We start from the raw sequence: 23,512 nt of genomic DNA, 5'->3' as shown, positions 1-23,512 counted from the left end.
TCACGGTCTGAGGGTTCCTCTCCCATATCGTAATCTAATTTGTCCCTCAAAACCTCAAGGTCTTGTTTATATATTTCCCTAATGGCACCCTTTATAACGTGTGAGCTGGGGCCCTGTGTCCGCAGTATCCTGTCCATTGCCGATCCTGTGGTTTTGCAACTCCATTTTGACTTGGCTGCCCTCCTTAATGAGGTATGAGTCAAGAATTGCCCCTCTGGCAATCCATATACTTCCCTAAGGATGGTGAATGATGCCAGAACTCTGGATTTGTGAACCTGCACACCTGGGTGACCAATGCTCTCGTCAAGCCCACCGAATGTGCTGTGTTCTCTACTTGTGTGAAATCGGCCAGGCATCACAGAAACAGCTCAGGTGCATACACCTGCAGACCTCAGCAGGTAACGGATTCAGCCATCTATAACTGTACTCAGAAGGACCAAATGCGGTGTGTCCTGGGTCCGGGGACTATATAGGGGTTCTGTTATTGCAGTTGTTCTCAGTTAATTTCACATGTATTGCACTTCAAGTGTGCCCAATAGGCTCAACCATTTCACCACCCACAGTAGCGGTTTGCCAGATAGTAAGCCTGGAAGCAGGGTGCTCACACACGATTTGCAGACATTTAACTGCAGGACAAACACCGACCCACCCTGGATGCAGGTGTTTGCAGTGAGGAGTTTGCCGCTTTGAAAAATATATATATTTGTTTTAATGGGGAGTCCCCCCGTTTCTCTGCTGCCCTTTCAACAGACATTTCGAATCTACAACTGCAGCGGTATTTAATTTAGTGTAGCAGTGCAGAATGTCAAAATGTCAATTGGCATTATTAACGTGGCCCAAAGTCTGGACACATCACCCGCATCTATTGGCAGAAATCAGTTCTGCAGAGCAACTCTATGCTAAACTGACACACAGATCAGTTGTGTCAACAAGGTGTTGAGATCGTGTTAGAAGGATCATGTGAGCATTACTGGTAAATCTACAAAGTAATAAAACATGCATGGCAGAAGCAACATTTTAGAGAGTGCTTTGCACCTCAGAACTGAGAATAGCCGTCTTTCCTAGAAATCAACTGATGTCTGGGCTGAAGTCAAAGCCCTGTGAGATGTACACTATCGGAAGGTCTGCAGCTCCAAAGTCAGATCAAACACATCCATCGAATTCACCTTTAACACCCCCTGGTTGGTCAGTAGAAAAACAACATAATTTGGTTTTACAGATGAGTGAGGTAGCAGTGGCGGTGTCAACACTAGCACTGCCTCTCATAAGCACAATAGGAATAGGACATGAATAGGCCAGCTAATGTACATGTCCTATCGCTTCCTTACCGATGTATATGCTTAACAAGGAGCTCGAAAGCCTGGGCAAATCCCAACAGGGACATTTCCCATTTCTGTCAGCTATGAATCGGACCCCCACTGTGCCAGTCTTGACCCACACTGTGGTGCTCCTATAGAATACCTAGATCCAGGCTACTACCCCTTCACTGAATCCCATCTTGTATAGGATCAAGAACATGTAGTCCCAAATCTACAGCATCAGATTAGCTCTCCGTATCTATGAAGCCTCAACGGCATGTGGGCGGTCCGCAGCGGCGCCATCCAGGACAGGGAAGAGACTCCGGATATTGCATGATGTGCTTCGGCCCAGGACACATTTGTTTTGATCACAGTGGACTTAGCTCAGAAATAACTTTTGTATCATAATCAAAATCACTTTTTCCAGGCCTTTTCAATCTAAATTGAGAAGCAACAGTGGCCAAAACGATGTGCTGTCAAGGGGCTCATGATCAGGCTTTGTCAGCACCATTCTAACGGGTGCATGAGCAATGAGCAGTAGCAATACGGGGAACATCCTTTACAACGCAACTTTTACCACGCAGTGCCTTTACGACGCAACTATTACAACGCAAACCATTACAACGCATTGCGCTGGGGGGCGCTCTAGGACAGGGAATAGATTTAATTTACGATCCAACACCTTCCCTAGTGTCCACGGGGACTGGAGTTGGAATAGTAAATTAAACTATTCACTATCCAGCACCCCAAAGCACTATGCGTTGTAAAGGTTTGCGTTGTAATACTTACGTTGTAAAAGCATGCATGGTAAAAGCATGCGTTGTAATGTCATACATCCTAGCAATACTCCTGGTGCATTGGGGAGGCAGTTCTGCACAACTAAGTTCAGACCCATTCCTCGGCACACAAACCAGTTTTTCTGTAAGTTTATTTGTGGACACAACCAGTAAGGCGGTTGTGGTCTGTCAGTGCCCACATCAAACAGTTGGAATCTCCAACCAGCAGCAGTGTCGCATACCGGGAGTTACTTTTTGAGTGTTTGAGGAGCTGAGGCCTAGCCAATGGTTTCAACTGCCATCTCACTGCCGGCTGACATAAATGACCTCCTCCTCTGTGTTCACCTACAGCTTCTCCTTCCTGAAGGGAAGCCCCAGTCCGATGGAGATCAGAATCACTCGTTTGGGCAGAGTACATACATGGTGTAAAACAAGTGTCCTTTCACATACTGTTCAGTTTCCCTACCCTCTTTTTTGTCAAGGTGCATTTCCTGCAGGAAGCCAAAATGCACCAATAGCCATGTCAAATACATGGAGTTGGATACCCTTGATGCCTCTTGACGCATGGACCAATCCTCTAATTTTACATGCTATAAACGTGGGCATATTGGTGTTAATAATGCATTTACAGTGGTTAAGGAGGGTTCCTCAAAGAAAAACCAAAGGTGATGATGGAAGGAGCGTTGACAATACAAACAATCACCCCCAGTCAACTGATCTGGGTTTAATCCATTGCCGTTCTTTAGCTTACTCCGCCACCCCAGTTCAGACATGGCCATATGCAAATCAGTCTGACCCTGTGTCTCATGGGAACAGTCCAGCCCGAACTGCCAAGCCATGTCTTCCCTGGACCGGAATCAAGCTTCCCAGGACCGGTTTCTGGCATTACAGCAGCCTTCAGTCGGGCTTGCTTGACTCCAGTGGCAAAGTGAGCAAGGGACTCACGTCTGAGCATACCCTGCCAACTTAGGGCGAACAAAGAAAAACCAAAGGTGATGATGGACGGAGCGTTGACAATACAAACACTCATCCCCAGTCAACTGATCTGGGGTGGCAGAGTGGGCTAAAGAACGGTGATGGATTAAACTCAGATCTGTTGACTGGGTTTGAGTGTTTGATGGACGGAGCATCTGAATCAATCACCACCCCCTTTTGTACCACTTTGTTCGCCATAAGGAGTGTTTCTGCCTGATCGACGATCCAGTGTTATTTCACTGGTTAGCACACTAACTTACGCATATCTCTAGGTACCTCGCCTGTGTGGCCTGTGTGTTCTGCGCAATACACCTCATGTCTAATGAACAATAACATTCTCAACAACATACCACCTTCCAGAACGAGATTTTAAACTGTTTTCTACTCAATAAAGTCCAGTGATCTGAAAAATGAAATTAACCAGCAGGTCAGATTGGGAAACCGCCATTACAACGTGGCTGTTTCACCGCACAGCATTTAGCACACATGCGTTACTATGCGTAGCCTTTACCATGCATGACTTTACAATGAATAACGTTGTAAAGGTATGTATGGAAAAGGTATATGTGTGGCAGCATGTAGGCTTAAAGCGCATGAAACCTAAAATCCTACCTTTGAATAGAATGCAAGTCCCATGTTCATCTCTCCTGTTGTGGTACCACTTTGCGGTTCTGAAGCTTATTGACGTCATTAGAGAAAACCCTTCCTCTTTATGACGTGCCAAAGAGCTGGAGAGGGGGTGAAATCATGGAGAGGTAAGGGCGCAGGGCCTGGGGGCAAAGGATATACAGTTTTGAGCTGGGGTGGAGTAGGATTTTTGAAGGGTTTATGGTGTCATGCAGGGGTCTCATTTTAGGGCTTAGGGCAGGGGGAGGGGTAGTTTTCAGAAGGGCTGGGAGCATTGCGCAGTGGTCCACTAATAGGGATTAGGGCAAGGGGAGAGGCAGTTTTTAGAAGGGCTGGGGGCATTGCGCAGGGGTACGCTTTTAGGACACAGGGCAGAGAAAACCTTTAATATGAATATGCCTATAACATTCATGCTTTTAAAATGAAAATTGTAGTATAGGTATGCATGGTAAAATCATGCTCATGGTACAGGATATGTGTGGTAAAGGCATTCACATTGTAACGCATGCATAGTAAAGGCATGCATTGCAACGGAATGCATTACAACGTCATGCAACCGCCAGATTCCAGTGGTCGGAAACAGCAACCAACCAACATAAAGTAGAAAGAAAATAAAGGGACGTGTCAATGCGGATGCCCTTCTGCTGTACTCCTAGTTGTGGCCACCTCACCCTTAGTGTGGCTGTGCTCCTGTCCCACAGTATTAATGGACACTATGCATGCATCAACTTTCCATCCTTTTGGCTGAGGCATTAGCTGGAGTACCTCTGTCCAGTCAGGGAGTGAGTGAGGTAGGTAGGTAGGTAGGTATTGATGATGAAGAGCAAGGGTGAGAGAGCCTCTATGGAGAGGGCTTTAAGGATGAAGGTCCACACTGGTGAACAGGCACACATTCCCTGGCACCCCTGAAAAATTACCTCTCCTGTATCCTCTTCTCCTGCCAGGTTTTGTGAACTGACATACAGGCCCAGTGCTGGGATTGCCTGGTAGACCCAGGGTCACCTCAGCACATGAGGGGCTGGGAGGCTGAGGTTGAAATGTTCAGTGTTCCCTCCGTCCACACGTAACCAATGTGCCTATACGAACTGGTATTTAAGCTGATGGTCTACATTTATATCAAGCCATTAGCTTAGTTACTGAGACTGTGACAGTTGCTAACATGATGTGCCTGTGACCCACAAATCTAAAAGTGCCAAGAACAACTGCTAGTGCTTTAAGGAGAATCTGGTTATTAGGCCATGTTGGCCAAGCTCTTTGGCTAAATCAGTATCTTATGGAAAGCCATAGTAGGAGTACACAGGCACACATTTAATGTTATGATGGATACTTCTACCTGCAGAGACCTCACCTGTAGAACAATCCCAGCTGTCAGACTAGATCCAAAAGCTTCAAAGCGCTCACATTGTTGGTTAAGGGTATTGGCTTCATATCAATGCTGCAAGTCGCATTTTTTTTTCCAGAGTTTTATATAGCGCGAACTTGACCCAAAGGCATCGGGTATCGGAGCGCTTTACATAGCACCAGTTGCGTTACATGAGGACACACATTCATTTTTGTTAGGCACGGAGTGATTAAGTGATTTGCCCAGAATCACAGGATGTTCAGCGTCATTGCCGAGACACGAACCCGGTTCGTCAGGTTCGAGGTCGACCGCCCTAGACGTTTGGCCAACTCCTCTCCCCATCTGGCATCGGGTGATGTCATGAAAGCCATTTAGCTCCTGCCCCTGTACAACGACATCGGTTTCCATCCATTTTTTCCCAGCCTTCAAGGCGAATGACGGATTGACATTGGAAGACTAGTTACTACTAAACATTTTAAAGTGAAATCTTATTAACTTTCCCTATAACACATCCATCAAATGAGGAGGCGGGCGGGTCAGTGAGATATCTTCAGGTAGATCTGCGTATCCACCAGAAAGATCCTTAACACAGGTAAGTACATTTTTCTTGTCGCCAAGAATCTTTCTTTCACTGGTTGATGGGAGGGCATCTGTCCAGGAAAAACAAATCACGGACACAGGACCTGTGAGAAAAGTGCTGAGAAGCAAAATACTACTTCTGTGAATTTAATTAACCCTACTGAAATTTTAAAGGGTTAATTTCTCCAAAATATGCCTGGAAACTCCCTTGAACCGCAACTAGACGGACGTTCTTGTTTCATCCCAAAGGTACACCAATCGGAAGCTCTGGACCTCGTGTTTACTTTTTCCGATGAATGAGAGATTAATCCATATTTACCTGCAAAATCAGCAGGGGAGCGACGCAGGCCCACGTGCCGCTGGGGGCTCTGGGATTTCGAAGACCGGGGCATTTGGGGAGGTCAGCACATTTTGCAGGGGAGCCCCATGATTTTACCTTACGCCACTGAAAAGAAGGGCTTCAAACACAATCTAATACCATAACATTTTAATTAATGACGTGCTGTTTCTGCTGCATTCTAACTGTGCTCTAATACTAAGCTCTGAATATCTTTTTTCCAACAGAAAAGTTATTTTAGAGATTTCTAGTCCGGACAATCTTCCCTGGCTGATGCACTCATCAAGGCTGAGGTTTAATTTAGAGTCCTATTAGTCATTACACTGGTAATGCAGAACAGCATGTCAGACGTAGCCTACTTTTGCAGCCGAACAAAAATCCATAAAGCGTTACAGCCTTATTAAAATTCTTCCTCCGCTATGCACTGCTTGGAAGCAAATGAAAGCTCGGAAAGGATATGTTGAGGTTCGTGCATTTGCAAAACGTTTTATTTCACGATGATTGCAGAGACGCGTCAGAAGTGCTTGTGCAGCACAGGGGACGTTTTTCAATAATACCCCTATAAACAAGAGGGCAATAATCTGCTGATTCGAAGGGAGACTGTAGTGTCGCTGTCATTAAAAGAAACACACAGCCTGTGGAGGTTTGCTGATGGTCGCAGTTCCTGTAGTATAGTTATTTATTCATGTATTTTAACATGCATTCAATTTCTTAGCCCTAATTAAGGGTGTCCAAAGGTGTTCCGGAAAGACCCGATTCACAGAGAAATACCAGGTTAGTCACTTAAGGTAGCCTTTCATTTAATGAGCATGCATTAAAACTCATTTACCTTTTCAGAACCCATTGTAAGAAGATGATTCTTTTTGCATAGTCGCTCCCAACTGACGCTTAAGTTTTTTTGACTCTGCACACGGAGGCGCTGTGACCTAGGCCCTACTGCATATGCTCTGACTCTTAAAACATATAAAAATTGACTAGTCTCCTGATTGGCATATTTAACTTACTTATAAGTCCTAGTATATGGTACAAAATTGTACCCCGGGCCTGCAAGCTGAATGTCACTAGTGTAGTATAGAAGCACGTATTGTGCCCCCACTAAAGGGACAATGCAAAGCATGTTTTCAGGCCCCTGTGGGGGAATGGTGGAGACAACGTGGGTTTGAGGGTGCCAACTGGGTGTGCACATTTAAAGCTGCCAATTCAATATGGCAAAATAAAACTTTTCCATGCCTAAACCTTCCTTTGTAATACTTAAACACCATCTCTAACGGAGGCCCTGAACACCCATAGGACAGGGTGCATAGTATTAAGAGTACATGTACATTTCATGTTTTACATATCTTGGCAGCAAAAAATACCTCCAAAGTCATTTTTCACTGTGGCAAGGATGACTCTCCCATCGGAGAGCACTGGGTTACATTATGACACCATGCAGTGCCCAACAGCAGCTTGGGAGTAGATAGAAAAGGGTTCAAGGGCTCATTATAATAATTTAAAAACCAGCGTAATGGTCAAGTTGGATTTAAAATTAATATTTAGAAAATTACCTTTTTAGCCAGTTGAAATGTTTGTGCCGGAGTCAAATATGGCTTTCTGCCCGTGTTCACCGTCACCCAGGCACCGAATACCTCCTTGATTAGGTGTGAAGAGGGTCCTAGAGCCAAGACTATGGGAGAAGCGTTGACCTTTCCTTGGACAGGATAGTCATCTGGGCTACGCCCAGGACTTAATTACCTTCAATGGATGCCTACCCTGTCACTGGAAAATATAGCTCCTACCATTTGCCTGCCCCTCTACTGCCTGCAAACAAGCCCGACACCACTCCCAGTGGGAGAGGAAATGTTCCCAGAACCAGTTTTGAGTGACCACAGGAGACAGTTTGCTCATTCCTTGGGCATGCCTCCGGAGTGTACACAGAAGCTCTGCACGAGGCACGAAAGGTTCTGCCTAGGTGGGATTAGGGAGAGAAAGGCTCTGTGGGTTAGTAGTTTACTGTAAAATACAGAGGAAGTGCTGCAAAAGAAGAGTGGATCAGCCCGGGGAACTGTTATTGCATTGATTAGAGAGAGGCCTGGAGTTTCCCCCACCCACAGGCTGGCACTGGGCATAAATAGGGCAATCCAGAAACTTGCTGGACACGGGGAAGCTAGAAGGACTGCCGCTTCTGTTGTGACCTGTGAGAGTACCCCAAGGCCGGACCTGCTCCTATTTGTACCCGGGATCATGTAGAAGACTCCAAGGGTCAGCTGGGTGACCTCCTCTTAAGCTACAGGCACACAAAAGCTGCAAGAAGTCCATATTCATGAAGAGACCAGCTGACTGGTTTCAACTGGACCTGTCCTGGACCCTGCTGGTGGCTTCTATTGGAGTGAATCCTGACCCACAAGTGCTGTTCTTGAGGTCCTTGAACCGTTGGCTAGTGTTCTCCACCTGCCCAAACTGAAGATGCTGGAACTTAAAAACGTTTTACCAAGTTTTCTTCTGAAGAACTGGTGGGAGACTCGGACCAATGTCGAATTGCAGGTCAAATCCAACTTCCTGGTCTGCCCCACTGTAGATCGGACTTCCAGAAAAATTCATAAGTCTGAATCAGAGAGACGAACTGCAATCCTTGAACGAAACGCGTTGGCTGATGTGTGTTACAAACCGTTTGGATTGTTTAAAATAAAGATTGATGCAACAAAGACACTGATTAAGCTTCTTTATTGGCGCATTACCGACTTGGGAGTGCACCGCTCCATTGTTCTCACAGTTCTGTCTTCCTGCCTGGCAGGGTGAATCCCACAACGGCGGGTGCAGGAGCTGAATGTGCACACCGATTATCAACTTACACATAAAGTACTACTTGGGGATCACACTGAGGAAAGTGCGGCAATTGGAGTCCGCAGTTGGTTCTTTGTTTACAATCTCCACTATGACTTCTCAGGCATGAAATCACCATAGCTGCTTCAAGTCTTCATTTTGCTTAGCTTGACAAGTTAGTGCCTAGATAAAACACACATTGGCATAATCAAAAAGTTTTCTCAAATGTACTTTATTTTTAAATCTATGTTGTACAACAACGGGGCTGGTATGCAGCATGTCTTCAAGCAAAAAAACACAAGCATTGGCAAAGCCAATAGGTCTCGCCTGCGAAAGAGCTATTAGCTTTGGCGATGTGTTTTAGCCATGTTGTACACTAGTGTGGTTGCTGTTCAGCATCGCTAAAAGTAAGTGGTGTGGAGTGTCATAGAGTGGTATAGAGTAGAGTGTGGTAGAGTGGAGTAGGGGGGAGTAGAGTGTCAGAGTTGAGTAGGGGGGAGTAGAGTTCAGTGGCTCAGTGGCAGAGAGTGTCGTAGAGCGGAGAGATGTGGACTATTTTAGATTGGGTTGGAGTAGAATGAGATAGAGTGGGGTGGATTGGAGAAGAGTGGGGTGGATTGGATTGAAGTGGGGTGGATTGGAGTGGAGTGGGGTGGATTTGAATGGTGCAGAGTGGGATGGACTGGCGTAGGGGTGCACTGGCATGGATAGGACTGGGGTGGATTGGAGTTGACTGGGGTGGAGTTGGTGGATTGGAGCAGGGTGGACTGAATTGAACTGGATTGGAGTGGACTGAACTGGGGTGGGGTGGGGTGGATTGAGTGGGTTTGGGTGGATTGGAGTGGAGTGGGGTAGATTGTAGTGAATTGGAGCGGAGTGGACTGGCATGGGGAGGGGTGGATTGGTGTGGGGTAAAGTAGATTGCAGTCGGATTGATAAGACTGGGGTGGGGTGAATTGAATTAGGTGGGGTAGTCTAGAGTGGGGTGGAATGGGGTTTGTGTGGATTGGGGTGGATTGGATTGGATTGGAGTGGGGTAGACTGTGGTGGATTGGGCCGGAGTAAACTGGATGGGAGTGGAGTAAATTGGACTGGAGTGGGGGAATTTGGACAGGAGTGGGGTGGATTGGATGTATGGGATTGGGTGGATTGGAGTGGGGTGGCTAGGATTGCAATGGGGTAGATTGGATAGGGTAGGTTGGATGGAGTTAGTTGCATTGGGTTGGAGAAGGGTAGATTGAGTGGGGAGGATTTGATTGACTGGGATCAGTTGAATTGAATTGGATTGATTCAGATGGATTGGATTGATTGGGATGGGGTTCATTGGATTGATGTGGGTGGGTTGGATTATTGGGTGAATTGGATTTGGGTGTGGTGAATTGGGTGGGGTGCATTGGACTGGAGTGGGGTGGATTTGATAGGTCTGGGTGGGGTGGGGTGGACTGGATTGGAATGACTTGTTTGGATTGGGGTAGACTGTGGTGAGGTGGAGTGGGTTGGACTGGAGTAGGGTGGATTTGATTGGTCTGGTTGGGGTGGATTGGAATGCTCTTGTTGGGGTGGATTGGAATGCTGTGGGCGGGCTGGATTGGATTGGGATGGGGTGGAGTGGATTGGGGTAGACTGGACTGAAGTGAGCTGGAGGGGGTTCGACTGGGGTGGATTTGATTGGTCTGGGGTGGATTGGAATTCTGTGGGGTGGGGTGGACTGGACTGGGGTGGGGATGATTGGATTGATGTGGGGTAGATTGGATTGAAGGGGGCAGCTTTGGTTGGGGTGGATTACTGTGGTGAGGCTTGGAGTGTGGTGGTTTGGGTGAGGGGATTGGGGTGAGTGGTGTGGATTGGGTTTGGCTGCATTGGAGTGGAGTGGGTTGATTGGGGTGTATTGGAGTGGGGTGTATTGGATTGGTGTGGGGCGGGTTGGATTGGATCAAGGTGGATTGGTGTGGGGTGGATTGGGGTCTACTAGACGATTATGTTTTAAAGGAGGGGTCTCCAAACCGGTCCTGGAGGGCCGGATCCATGCCAGATTTTTTGGATATCCCCATTGACATACATGTAGTTATTTTAAAAATCTGGCATGGATCCGGCCCTCTAGGACTGGTTTGGAGACCCCTGTTTTAAAGTATCATTTTGTAAATTACACATACGAAAGAAACCATGTTGCTTTGCAATATTTAAAACAAGATAATCATCATCTTTTGAGACTAGCGCCCAAAACAGGAGTCTGCAAATTGCAAACTATAGAAAATAAAGCTTTGCAACTTTGTTTACCCTGTTGGGTATGTTTTTGCCAGTCACATGCCTTCTGTTTAAAGAGCACTACAAGTTAAAAAGAACAAAATAGTAAGTACCTCAATCACGTTGGGAGCAGGAATGGGCACTCATTTAGTTCTATCAATTAGTGCTTTTCCCTGCTCCACAGACAGGAACAGAAATGATCTTTGGCCGGCAGCAACCAATTATGATGCTGTAAAAAAGAGTTCATGCAAGCCAACAAACAGTAAGCAATTGACGGGCTCCAAGCCCTTTTTTTAAACAACAGTGTCTCACAAAAAGACGTATGCACTAGAGCATGCTATTGCAGGATTAACCCTATGACAGCACTATGATGCGGCCAACGCTGGCTGTGTCACAGTGCTTTTTTTCTTTCAACCATGCGTAACATGGTTAAAAAACACATTGATAAGGGTAAATCTCTTGCTTATGCAAAACCTATTTGGCTATACGTTGGGCAGGGAGCGGGTTGGTGAGGCAACAAGAGAATGGGTGGGGGAAAGGAACAAGAACGAACAAGAACGATGGGGCAAACAACAAACGGCTAAGCAATGTGGGAGGGGCACAAGGCAAGGAAAAACAACAGGCTTGCAAAACTTGGGATGGGGAGACAGAAGCAATAACGATGGGCAAACAACAATATGAGAAAGGGGATGAGGGGAAGCAGTGACACCAGGACCGGACTGGCCATAGCAGGCACCGGGTGATTTCCCGGTAGGCCGCTAGGGTGGGGGATGGTTTTGGGTCCCCGTGGGGCCGTTTTTGTTACCAGGTGTTGGCAATATCGCCTCCGGTAACAAAATCAGCCGATACCGGCCCTTGCAAACTGCTCGGCCTCACTCCCCCTCACCTCAGGGGGGGCGGCTGAGCAGTTTCCCAGGGCCGGTTTTTGTTCCCAATCCGGCCCTGAGTGACACCGGAGGGTAAGGAAGAGACCGAGCAGAAGCAACAACAATGTTGACAGGAAGAAGAAAAAACAAGTAGCAATCTGTCTTGGTCCATGTATGGAAGGGAGAAACAAACTGAGAGAATGTAAAACTGGCACAGGTGAAAGAGTGACAATGAGGTCAATGAATGGCACGTAAGCTCCAATCTTGTACTATTTAACAAAATGTCTTGCAGGCAACAGTGCCCATGCTGCCTCAGGTAAGATTTAAAAATTTACCTTGACAAAGCCAATCATAGCAAAAGGTTTTTCCTGATCTTACCTTAAACACGAAACAGGACCCACAGGGGTAGGGTCAGTGGCAGCAATTATTAGCAGTGTGCGTTTCACTCATGCTCTGACACGGTACAGTTTTTAATCACACATTGCGTACAACAGCGGCAGTAGGAGTGCTCATTTCCCACACAAAGACCAAGAGGAACTTACAATTTAAAAGTAGAGTTCAGTAGGAATTGCCTGGGACCAAATCAATACTAGTGAAGATTCAGAACATTAGACAGTCTTTGAGTCTGCTTAAAATAGAATGACAGAGGGAGCAGAGGAGAACATACTGGCACCCATAAAGGGGACAGTAGTCAGGGATACCTCCTGCCAGGAAGGAAAATAGCAACATGGTGGCTACTTTTACTCAGACAGTAATGTGACACCTACTGGCCAAATGGAGCAGAGTATCTTGCACAACTGGAGGAGACACCTACCTACATTTGATCACTGTAGGTCAAACTAACACAGAAAATTAAAATTTACCAAGCCATACAATGTTTTTGGCACAGAAGTCTTCCCATTTAATGTTCAAGGTAGGCTACCTCTCACTAGGTACTAAACAATGTTAGAAACCACTGGGGGGTGGAGGGGGGGGGTACCCACAAAACACAATCTTCATCTCTGGAGTGAGCTGAGGTGTTATTGATCAGAAAGGTATTTGCTTATGGCACCCAGAGATTACGGGTAACAGCAATAGGCTGAGACATTAATAAATGTGTTACTGGCAAACCTGAGAATTTGGGCACCAAACCCAGAACAAATAAATACACCTGTTATGGCCATCGCTAAAGTCATCCAAATCTGAAGCAATATATCTGCTAAATTTACAGGCGGGAAAACTTTGAATAATGCACTGCTTAAAAGGATAGAGGTTAAAGTACAGAGGTAAATATCAGACACACACCTTCAACTGGAAGCAAGCATTACAACACAGGATGTGTACAGAAAGAGAAGCAACATTAAATGATTGATGTATGCTTCATTGACATCATTTAGGGGTCGCAGCCAGGACCCCGGCTATCCCTTTCAGTCCCCCACACTACCTTTGCCATCCCGGGCCCCAGAAGGTAAACAGTGCTGTAATGTGTACTGTTTATTTTCTACAGCTGCAACTGAGACATGAGGCATTAATCTATTAGCTCAGTAAAATAAATTAATACATCAGTGCAATGTATACACTCCAAAATAAATGTAAGATAAAAAATACACACTTTTAAACAAGATATAGCCGATTTGGATTATGAACACATGTGAAATGATGTGTTGAAATAAAAACCTCACCTATGTACTTTAATGAGTGATAATGCCTTACAAGTGATCTTAATCAAAATGTCCTCGTTCCAAGGAATATTTTCTGTCAGTAACACAGTTCGCAGTCAGTATATGGCTTACATGAAAAAGAAAAAAAAACAGGTGAACAAAACAATACTGTTTTAAAAAGAAACTTTTTGTGTGCCTACGATTAAATCAGTCCAGTTTGCGGTATACATTAAGGAATCCGTTAAATCACGACAGTTTGTGGTATAAATATTTTGGCTTCCAAGTGGTTGTTTTCTGGCACTAAATATGCTCCTCTTCCAACAAACACATAATTTTTCATGCAATAACACAGAGAAATGTGTTACGTTTCGTTCATGGCAGCACTCTATTCAAAACACAGGTTGTATGTAAAATGGAAATGAATTTGTTTAAGTAAATTGTATTATTAAATCCTTTTGTGCTTAAGAGCCTCTTTAACTTAAGTGATGCCAGCTATTGTAATATCATCAGGATTAAAGTCAAGTAACATGACTTCCTCGGAGGAGTCAGTGGCAAAGATCATGTGATGTCGTTTCCTGTGATGTAACAGCGTTTGACCCACAGACGTGATGTCACTTCTGGTAACTGTTGGAAAACAGTTTTTATTAAGCATAAAGAATACCAGCGCAGCAGAGGCATACATACGAAAAAGCGGGGATCGGCAGAATGACAATAACGTAGTGATATACAAAGATATGTAAAAAGTGTGGCCATTTACGTCATCGAGGCTTAAGAATAAGTAGAGAATGAAGTCGAAATTTCTTATAACATTCTGTAAGAATCGTCACTTCTGGTAACTGTAGCATTTGAGTGAATAGACACCCATTGTTCACACTGTCAAAAAACTCCAAATAAAAAGGAAGGATTTAAAATATGGGTGGGAAAACGTTTGCTTTGTAACATGAAAATTGTAAAACAAGTTTACTGCCGTCCTAAAAAAAATTAAAGTGCAAGTGCAAAAAGAAATAGACCAGATGCACAAATGATTAGGAGGGCCTGTAAAGTCATGTTTATTTCATGGTGGCATTATGCAAGAAACCATGACTAACAAGAACATCTGCCCGCAATTCATCCACCATTAATGAACTTTTCAGAAGCAATGTCAAAATGTAAATTAAACCATATGAATGTATTTAGCCACGATATCACAAAATAAAACCATTAACCCCTTCACTGCGGCGGCTATTCCGCCGCAGTGCTAAGGTGGCGTTGCGGCCGCAAGGCGGCCGCATGCTGGTGACGGAACCGCTCCGTCACCAGCATCGGTTGCGCTGTGCTTAGGACGGAGCGGTTCCGTCATGGCCCGCCCCGCTCAATGGAACGCTCAGCGCAGGCGCGAAATTTGCGCCGCGCAGGCGCGCCGAGCGGGCCATGACGGAACCGACTCCGTCATCAGCACAGCGCACCCGCGGCTGAATACGGAGCGGTTCCGTCATCAGCGTCCAAGGGGTTAACATTTACGCAAGACATATTAGAACATTGGAATGTTGGGAGCTCCATTGAAAACAATGGAGTGCTCTCGGCATATAATGGCTGGTATAAGCCTGGAGCTCCAATATTCCAATGATTCTTTGTTCACAGCTCTGGCTATGAAAAAAGGCTTCAGGGAACCTGAGGGGATTCCAATCCCCTCACTCTCCCAAAAGGCTTTGTTTTTTTTTGTTAGAACATTCTGTCCTCTAGTGACAGAGTGTTCTAATAGCCTTATAGCCCTTCGTAGATGGGCTATACCGCTATTAAAGTCCCTCTCCCTTGTTAAAGGCTCTCGCCTTCGGCTCGGGGCCTTTAACGCTGGAGAGGGCCTTTAATAGCCGGTATAGCCCTCTACGGCAGGCTATTAGGCTATAGTATCAGTGAAATTGTCCTGCAATTAGATCAATATTGATCAGAATACAAAAAACAGCAGATAGAATTAAGCAGACAGCTGGTCTAATGGTTATAGCACGAGGCGCACTGGAGAGGACACACTGAAGACATATGATAGTGATGTATACATATTTAAAGGGCTATAATCAACAAGGATGGAGAGCCCTACTTCAGGTGTTAAATCATAATACACAATGCAAGACAGACCAAATTATTAGAAAACATCTAGTTATAAAATATGTATGTTTGCTACTGATGTACTGCTCCCAAAATAGCCCATCAAACCATTAACATGTGATGCCCCTCATCACAATACTTCAAACAGAACTTGAATGTAAGGTTGCTCTCAGATGTGCAGAGGTTATTCAGTGCATTTCTACTATTTCTATTCACACAGGCATTTTGTAGTAAATTAGGTTACAGTGCAGTAGTTCTCTTTTACATACTCTTATATGACTTGAGAAATTGGTACTAAAACATCTGAAACACAACAAAAAGTTTAATAATCAGTGAATTTTCATTATTTTCATATACAATGCCTATTTTGCACTTTTCCTAATGAAGAGTTTGCCATTCTGGGCCGAATTTACAAAGGCATGTGAGACAACATAAAATATTTTATATGTAGTGTTAGTTGACACTCATAAATGCCTTGTCAATTGGCAACTACGTTTTTATTTAGACATGATTTTTCAGTATTTTGGTGCTCTTTCGTCACGTGTGTAAGGAATCCCATTTTGGCCAACCATTTTAAGCCATTGCCCCATCACACCTGTGTGAAAAGACGATGGGTGTTGTTGATATTTGACACTGGCCTCTCAATGGCCCATGATTTACTATCTAAATCTAACCATGAATATTTCCAAACCTGATCTATCCTGAAACAGTAGCCAGGAGAGTGGCGCTTGCATTATCCTACCATTGGTTCCAGCATGATGGGCGGTGTTAAAGTGCTCTTACACCAATTATGCATATTCCTTAGGTCTCAGACTACTAGGTTGTCTCAATCATTTGCAGGATCTCTAGAATGAAATAGGCTGAAGTAACTCAGGATCAAAGACAGAGTAACCCAAGTAACTTGCTCCCTAGGATCCCTCTCTGCTGCAAGATGAGGGTATTTCAGATCCTCTGCCGCACCCATCTGTCTATTTTAAACTAGAGAAGCCCTCAGTTTCAAACTTCGACTCTACAATGCAGCTCCCCGAGGGGAGATTCATTCAGATGAAAAGGGCCATTCTTACGTGAATCCACAATCTGCCACAGAATGCACACAGGGCACCGCTTTAAATACAACCAAGGACTGAGCTATTCAGCAGCGAAGTCAATTATTCTACTGATTTTTGCTATCAAGCCTTCCATAAACAGAACAGGGGCAAACAGTTTAAAATATAAATTGCGAAGGGGTTGTTCAAATAATTCAGGGCAATGCATGGGGGAGTTGGTAAATGGGGTTGGCATTCAATACTTCAAGTACATGTCCTAGAACACACAACAGTCATGTTGAAATTAAGCATTTAAAGGGACTAAAATCAACAGGGAAAAATCACAATATACGAGGCATAATATGTGATGTCAGGGATTAGGAGTCAAGTGAAGATATTCCACTGGTTAAAGGTAGGCTTGTTTGATCCTAATAACATCTTTGTTTCATTCCCACTTCAGAATTACAAAACAATGGTGCTTCACGCTTGCTTTCCTAACTGTTGATATTTTTTGAAATATTTGTACAGTTCATTTAAGAGTGTTACATTTTATTTATTGTGTGTTAGAAAAAATTGACATCCTGCAGCCTTTCCTTTCAAGCTACCTCTGCCACATAGTTAACTTTACGAAATCATGTCACTTTGCAGAGAAAGTAAACACCAATCTCCATGTTAAATGGACTTCCTATTTAGGACACCAAACTACCTTTAACATCCTTCCAACCATATAGTTCAAAACTGGCACCCAGAAACTTGATACAAATCAAAGCGTTTCATAACTTCATCATAATACAATGAATGTGTCTTTTCTTTTTAGCTTCAGCTTTGATCACACTTTCACACCATTTGTGCTAAAGCTATTGAAGAGGCCTGTGACTGCGGGGTAATGATGTGCTGGAGGTAGTGCTTTACTTGAACAGAGACTAAAGAGTTGGGAGGGCATATGCCTGGGACCCATCTAGGTGAAGGAGGCAGAATACTGCTTCTTTGCAACCTGTGGTGCATTATGTTGGTGGCCGGCTGCCTCCAAAATACCTTCAAACTATGGGGCGCAAGGCAATGGCATGAGAGCCAGGGGCCCCTGTGCAAGAAAGCACTATATGTCCCTTATCGCCGGTTAAGGTGCTCTAATACAGCAATAACTGGATTGCAGAGAGCTGCTCGGACCCTTGGGCCCCAATGACATTTCATCGTCTGCACTGTTGATAGCTATCCCTGGAGCGTGGGATGGGGCTAGATTAGCACCTAAATGATGCTAGATGGAAAAGTCTGTTACTGCCTTCAGTGTTTCCTGCAAACCGTGCGCAGTGGAACCAATGTCTAGAAATGGTTAAAAGAATAAACACCCATTTGCCAGTAGACCCTGAAATTTTGACCCTTATTTTTGAAGCACATCAAATGTTACTAGATAAAATCCTAATTTACAGGCATCTTTATTGCTCATTCATCTTCTTAACCTAGGCATAATTATTCTGGGGTGTTCCAGCACCCCTACTTTCAGCACCTATGGGTTTTAGCTGACTTTTTGCAAAAGACTTCATGCAGACCACCCAATAACCTACAGGGGCCATATAGCCCTACTATTGCATACTGACTTTCTTGACCCTCCTATTTGCTAGCTTCTTAGCCAAAGGTTTTTCTCCACTACTTGTGTTTGTCCCTTCCGCAGAGCAGTGTGTTTGTTCCAGCCTTTTGATTGAGTAATTGTATCTTTCCACTACTTCCATATAGGGAAATACTTTTTTCTTTTAGCACACCGTGCAAGTTCATCTGCCTTCTCTCATGCTGCTCTTACTGTCCAATAATACCTGCGCCCACTCCATAAACCATGTGTTGCTCTCACATTCCGCGACTCCAGCCACTTCTTCCCCCAATCGGTATTTACATTTGTTTTTCAATTATTGCCCCAGGCAAAAGCTCTTCTATTGCTCCCTCAGCACAGTTTCCTCTGATTTCCCCCCAAAAACTTCCTCCTTTGACCTTCCATCCCTCCTGTTCCTTTAAATAAAATATTATTTTAAAGATAGTTTAGATGGCTCAGCAGCAGCCATTTTCTTCCTGGCCACACTTTTTTTTCTTAACCCCTCCCATGCTGGTGACGGAACCGCTCCGTCACCAGCCACGGACGCGCTGTGCTGATGACAGAGCGGCTCCGTCACGGCCCGCTCGGCACGCCTGAGCGGGGCGGATTCCGCGCCTGCGCTGGACGTTCTGTTGAGCGGGCGGGTCGCGACGGAACCGCTCCGTCATCAGCACAGCGCACCCGAGGCTCGTGACGGAGTGGTTCCGTCACGAGGATGGGAGCGCCGCGCGGCACCCCCCCACCCCCCCACCCCCTTAGCACTGCGGCGGAATTGTCTCCGCAGCGAAGGTGTTAAATTGCTTTCATCCGAGTATAACTTCATTCTTTTATGTACTACTCCAATTGAAGTCCACAATCTTGGATCAGTAAATAAAAAAATAAAATGCCACCCATGTCATTCTGTAGGCGCATGCATACGTCGTCACGAATCTTTATGCCTACTGATTGATGCAGCCTCCGGAATTATCATAAGACATACATGCTCATGGACTCTTTCACTTCATTCAACTTTTTTTGGCTGATGCTGCGCTGCATTAGCAAAGCAATAGGTCAAAAAATAAAGACCTAAAGGCACTGCCAATGCTCGTCTATTGACATTGCCTACAATCCGAGGGCAAGCATCTATCTTTACAGGGTTGAGCGAGTAACATATACGTTCATGTATCAGCAGTAGCACAGAGGACCATAAGTGGGCAATCCATCATGCAACCTGCTGAGTAGACAGTTCTATTAGCAGATTTCCTTCTCAGGTGTGCCTACAGTGGCAACAAATGTGCACGCTGCATGCACCTCTTTCTAGTTCTGGGACAGAGAAACCCCTTGCACAGAGACTCAGAGCCACAGAACCCAGGCCTAAGCCACAAATAGAGCTGAAGACACGCGATCAACCAGTGGAAGAGGTGTGGCGCCGCGGCCAGGGCAACTGACCCAGGAATCTGGGGATCACAGTTCGATCCCTGGTGCCGGTGGCAGATTAGCCCAGCACCATGTGACTCTGGGCAATAGTTTGCTTAATCCTCCCGACGGCCCCCAGCGCCTGGAGACCCTGACGGGTGATTGTTCGCGCTTTACAAATGTGGATTATTATTATTATATTACCAGCCATTTTCTGAACTATCTTATGACTAGAGTGTGTATAAACCGCAACACGAAGCGGACAGGATGGTTCACTGATTAACCCATGTCACTAACATATGAGGGAACGTGCTGGACACCTCTTTGAATCCCGGCAGTGCTGACACAGACATTCATCCTTTCGATATCGGTAAAATTAGTACCATTAAACTAGGTAATGCATACTATGTTGACAGTGCTCATAAATGTCAGAAGTGTGGTGTGCAACGCTATAAAACAGTTATTATTCATTTTAGTCATGTCTTACACTAGGAACAACAGTACCAAACAGTGTTTCAGTTTGGGCTTTACAAATCAGAAACATGCTGAACCAGTAGAGTTGTTCCAGTTGAATGTGAAGAGCACCAACAATAGGCAGATTTCTAAACCATGAGAATTGAAAGTGAGTTTGTTTTATTATCAACATAGTCATGCAATGACAGCTTGGGTATCACATTTAGGAGCATCTTCCACTAGTACTCCTGCGGTTCAAGCTGTTGCAGCTTTACACCTAGACGAAAGCATTCAGCTCTGCAAGCCTCACAGCTTCTTCCTCATGCTCCAGAGAAAGAAAAACAGACAAAACACCTCATTTCGCGTAAAATAAAGTCTGTTCTGTAAATGCAGCTGGCATTTCTAAACTTCTGAACACCTGAACAGAGGTTTCTAACAGACCACTGTGTCCTGTGGACACAATATCTTGGTAAAAGTCTTTCAAAAGTCTAAATTCAGTTTCTACTGTTCTCTAAAATCTATTTTGCAATCAGGTAGTTTAAGAGCACCCAGACACACTGTTCCATCTTTCGAAACACGCTGCCCCTGGCTCTGCACTGAAATAAAAGCCTCTTACTGGCATTCAGAAAATTACTAAAATGCATCTCCTTAAAACGTGAATTTCATCTGTAATGACCCTCTTCTGCTAAAAAAGCTTGTTAAAACAATTTCATTCTGTGAGTGCTTAGGTAAGAGCACCGACTTTCACATGTATATGCATTATGCAAATGAATTAAGATTAAGAAATTAAACTTGCTATAACCTTTCCAGAGGTTAGGTGCCTCCAGAAGTCCTTCTAGTGTGCTGTACGACTTGACATGAAACAAGGAATTGTTGTCCGTTTCATAGCCACAGAAGTGTTCGCCATATCACTTCCACCTGTTTTGCCAAAGGGAAACCACTATGATTCTGTTCCATCGAGTGTAAGCAGTACAAGCATTACTAATATTAATAATGTCTTGTATTTAGGTTGCGTAGCAACAGCATCCTGCAGTGCTGGATACTAAGCAATGGTTGTCCTGGAAGTGTATCAACTGCAGTGCCTTTTGTGGAGCCACACACTCCCTTGCCCTCCACAGAACATGTAAACCTACTGGTGTGTGGGGCACTTAGTTGGGCTGTTCACAGACACGCGTTAAAACATATGATACACTGGTGTGCGGTGCGTCATGTGTAAATCATGGCAGTACACTGCTCAGACCCCAGGCACTTGGGACACTGCCGCCTCAGTCATGGGTTGCCACATCTCATGTTTCTATTATTTAGACACCCTATTTGAGGGATGCCTGAGGCTGCCATGTCCAGGGTGGCCACAGGAGGCAGGATCTCTGAATCACCTCGTCACTCACACCAAGCATTCTACTAACATACCACCAATGCATGCACATGACCCTCCTCCTGGTCGGCCTGGCAACAGCTAGCATACTAGGCAGTGCTGGCACTCAGACTAGCCTGGATATAAAAAGAGATGAAGAGCAAGCTTGAACAGTAGGAATCGATGGCTCATTCACATTGAAAGTTCAATAAGAGATAGGAAGCCATGTGCCATGTTAGAGGAGAACTTGTCTGCTCGTGCTGTTCTCTGGTTATGCTTCTATTTCCGTTCAAAGTTCACGTTTCGTAGCTTATTGGAACAATTTTGGCACTAAGCAACTTGTGTTTATGTTAGCAATAAAAACATTATGCACATTCGCAATTTCCCACTTGACTTGTGGAAAACCTCCCTTCGTGTCAATCGTTCACCTGCTCTGTGTACTTGCAGGCGTTCAAAATATGCAATTATATTTAAGTCCAAAAATTAAGATAAAAGAACTAACCAAATTGAAGACATGCCAAAAAGTGTATTTGTTTATGGAAAGTTAGCCCCTATTCAATTGAAAGATCATCAATGATTACATTCCATTTAAAATAAAATAAAATATTTTTCTTTCAATGAAAAATGAAAGGCACTGGACAACACAGTGTACTAAGGGCCGGACATAGTATCCCCATTCGCAAACCAGGGTTGCAGAAGTAATTTGCAATGCAACCTATGCACTGTTTTATATCATTGCCCATTTGCAGGAGGCGGGGGGTATTTCAAAGAGCAGGATAAGGATTATAAATAAATCTGGTCAAATTTTGCAACCCCTTGCGAGTGGCTTGCAAGGGAAAGCAGATCACCATACCTGCGTTTGCTTTTTTCAAACAAGAAACATGTTTAAAATCAGCCTGTGCCCCCTAAAGAAACAGGTGCTATCATTTGCAATGCAATAGCTCTCTCATTTGCGAGAGTTTAAGATAGTGGCATTGTACATGAAAATGTCTTAAATTTATCAGTTTTGATAATTACACATAAAAGGCATTGTCATTTACAATGCCAATAGCTCAAATTCTTGTAAATGCTAGACGTATATAATTTCAAAGAAGCAGCCGCCATTGTCCCAGGCTGCTCGGAAAGTGAAAGCGCGCAAGGCATGCTGATTGTTGCAGGAAATCATACCAGGCCTAACTAAATAAAGAAATAGTGCTTACAGACATACCATGTAACAACGGAAGTAAAAGGGCTGGTCCTCATGGGAGGTTACAAATGATGACAAGGCAGTACTAATGCGGGACTAACAAGCCTATTAACGAATCAGAAGCCAGCATTTACAAAGGACAATGACACAAGCCAATTAAAAATATGGGCGGAGAGTGGGCAGAGTTTCAAGGATATAATCTAATAAAGCATGCCTCACAGAGCAACGCATGCGTTGCCCAGGCTCGACCCAAAAAAGTCTTCCGTTTGGGAATCTGCTTCCATGCACATCAGTCATGATTCCCGAAGGGAAGCTGTCCTGCAGGTTAAGCCTACCCTTTGCGAATCAGTTATCACCAGGCCGGACTGAGAACCAAAACCAACCCTGGCAAAGTGCTCGGCCACCCCCCTGGGGGTGCGCCCGAGCTTTTTGTCGGGCCGGTTTTCGGCCGATTTTGTTACAGGGCCGCTTTTGCAGCTAAGCTGCAAAAAACAGCCCTGTAAAAAAAAAAAGGCCCCGTGGGCCCAAAACCGGCCCCCACCCTTGCGGCGCACCGGGGGATTGCCCGGTGCCTTTATCACCCAACTGTGAGAGATGTAACCTTTCAATGGTTTGCAAGTTTTGACAGTCAAAACATTTCCACCTCGCAAAAGGAGTTTTGAACATTGTGAATGGTGCTCTGCATAAGCAAAACTCTTGGGTACCTAAGGCCCCTAAAAACAATTTAAAGGAAAAACAAATTGAAGAGTGCCAGGAATTACGAAAAGGATGCTGGCACCGGTATTTTAAATCCTTATACTAACATTTGCGCCATTAACAGCATCATTTCTTCAGTTCTGCCCCCATTTTTTCTGAGCAAGAAAAATTCAGGAGTTTGGATACAGATCAGCACTTAAAACGTTCACTTGAAACACTTTAAATATTTCAGTTTTACAAAGTGAAACATCGA

At 44.7% G+C, this 23,512-nt stretch overlaps 1 protein-coding gene across 1 annotated transcript in view; it reads right to left on the bottom strand.

The window, feature by feature from the left end:
* Window positions 1–23,512, bottom strand: part of RSU1 (Ras suppressor protein 1) — a 462,977-nt gene that overhangs the window by 201,892 nt on the left and 237,573 nt on the right. The window lies entirely within an intron of this gene.

The sequence above is a fragment of the Lissotriton vulgaris genome, chromosome 10, assembly GCF_964263255.1.
Source record: "Lissotriton vulgaris chromosome 10, aLisVul1.2, whole genome shotgun sequence".
NCBI classification, from domain to species: Eukaryota; Metazoa; Chordata; class Amphibia; order Caudata; family Salamandridae; genus Lissotriton; species Lissotriton vulgaris.
This window is presented reverse-complemented; position numbering and strand designations above follow the sequence as displayed.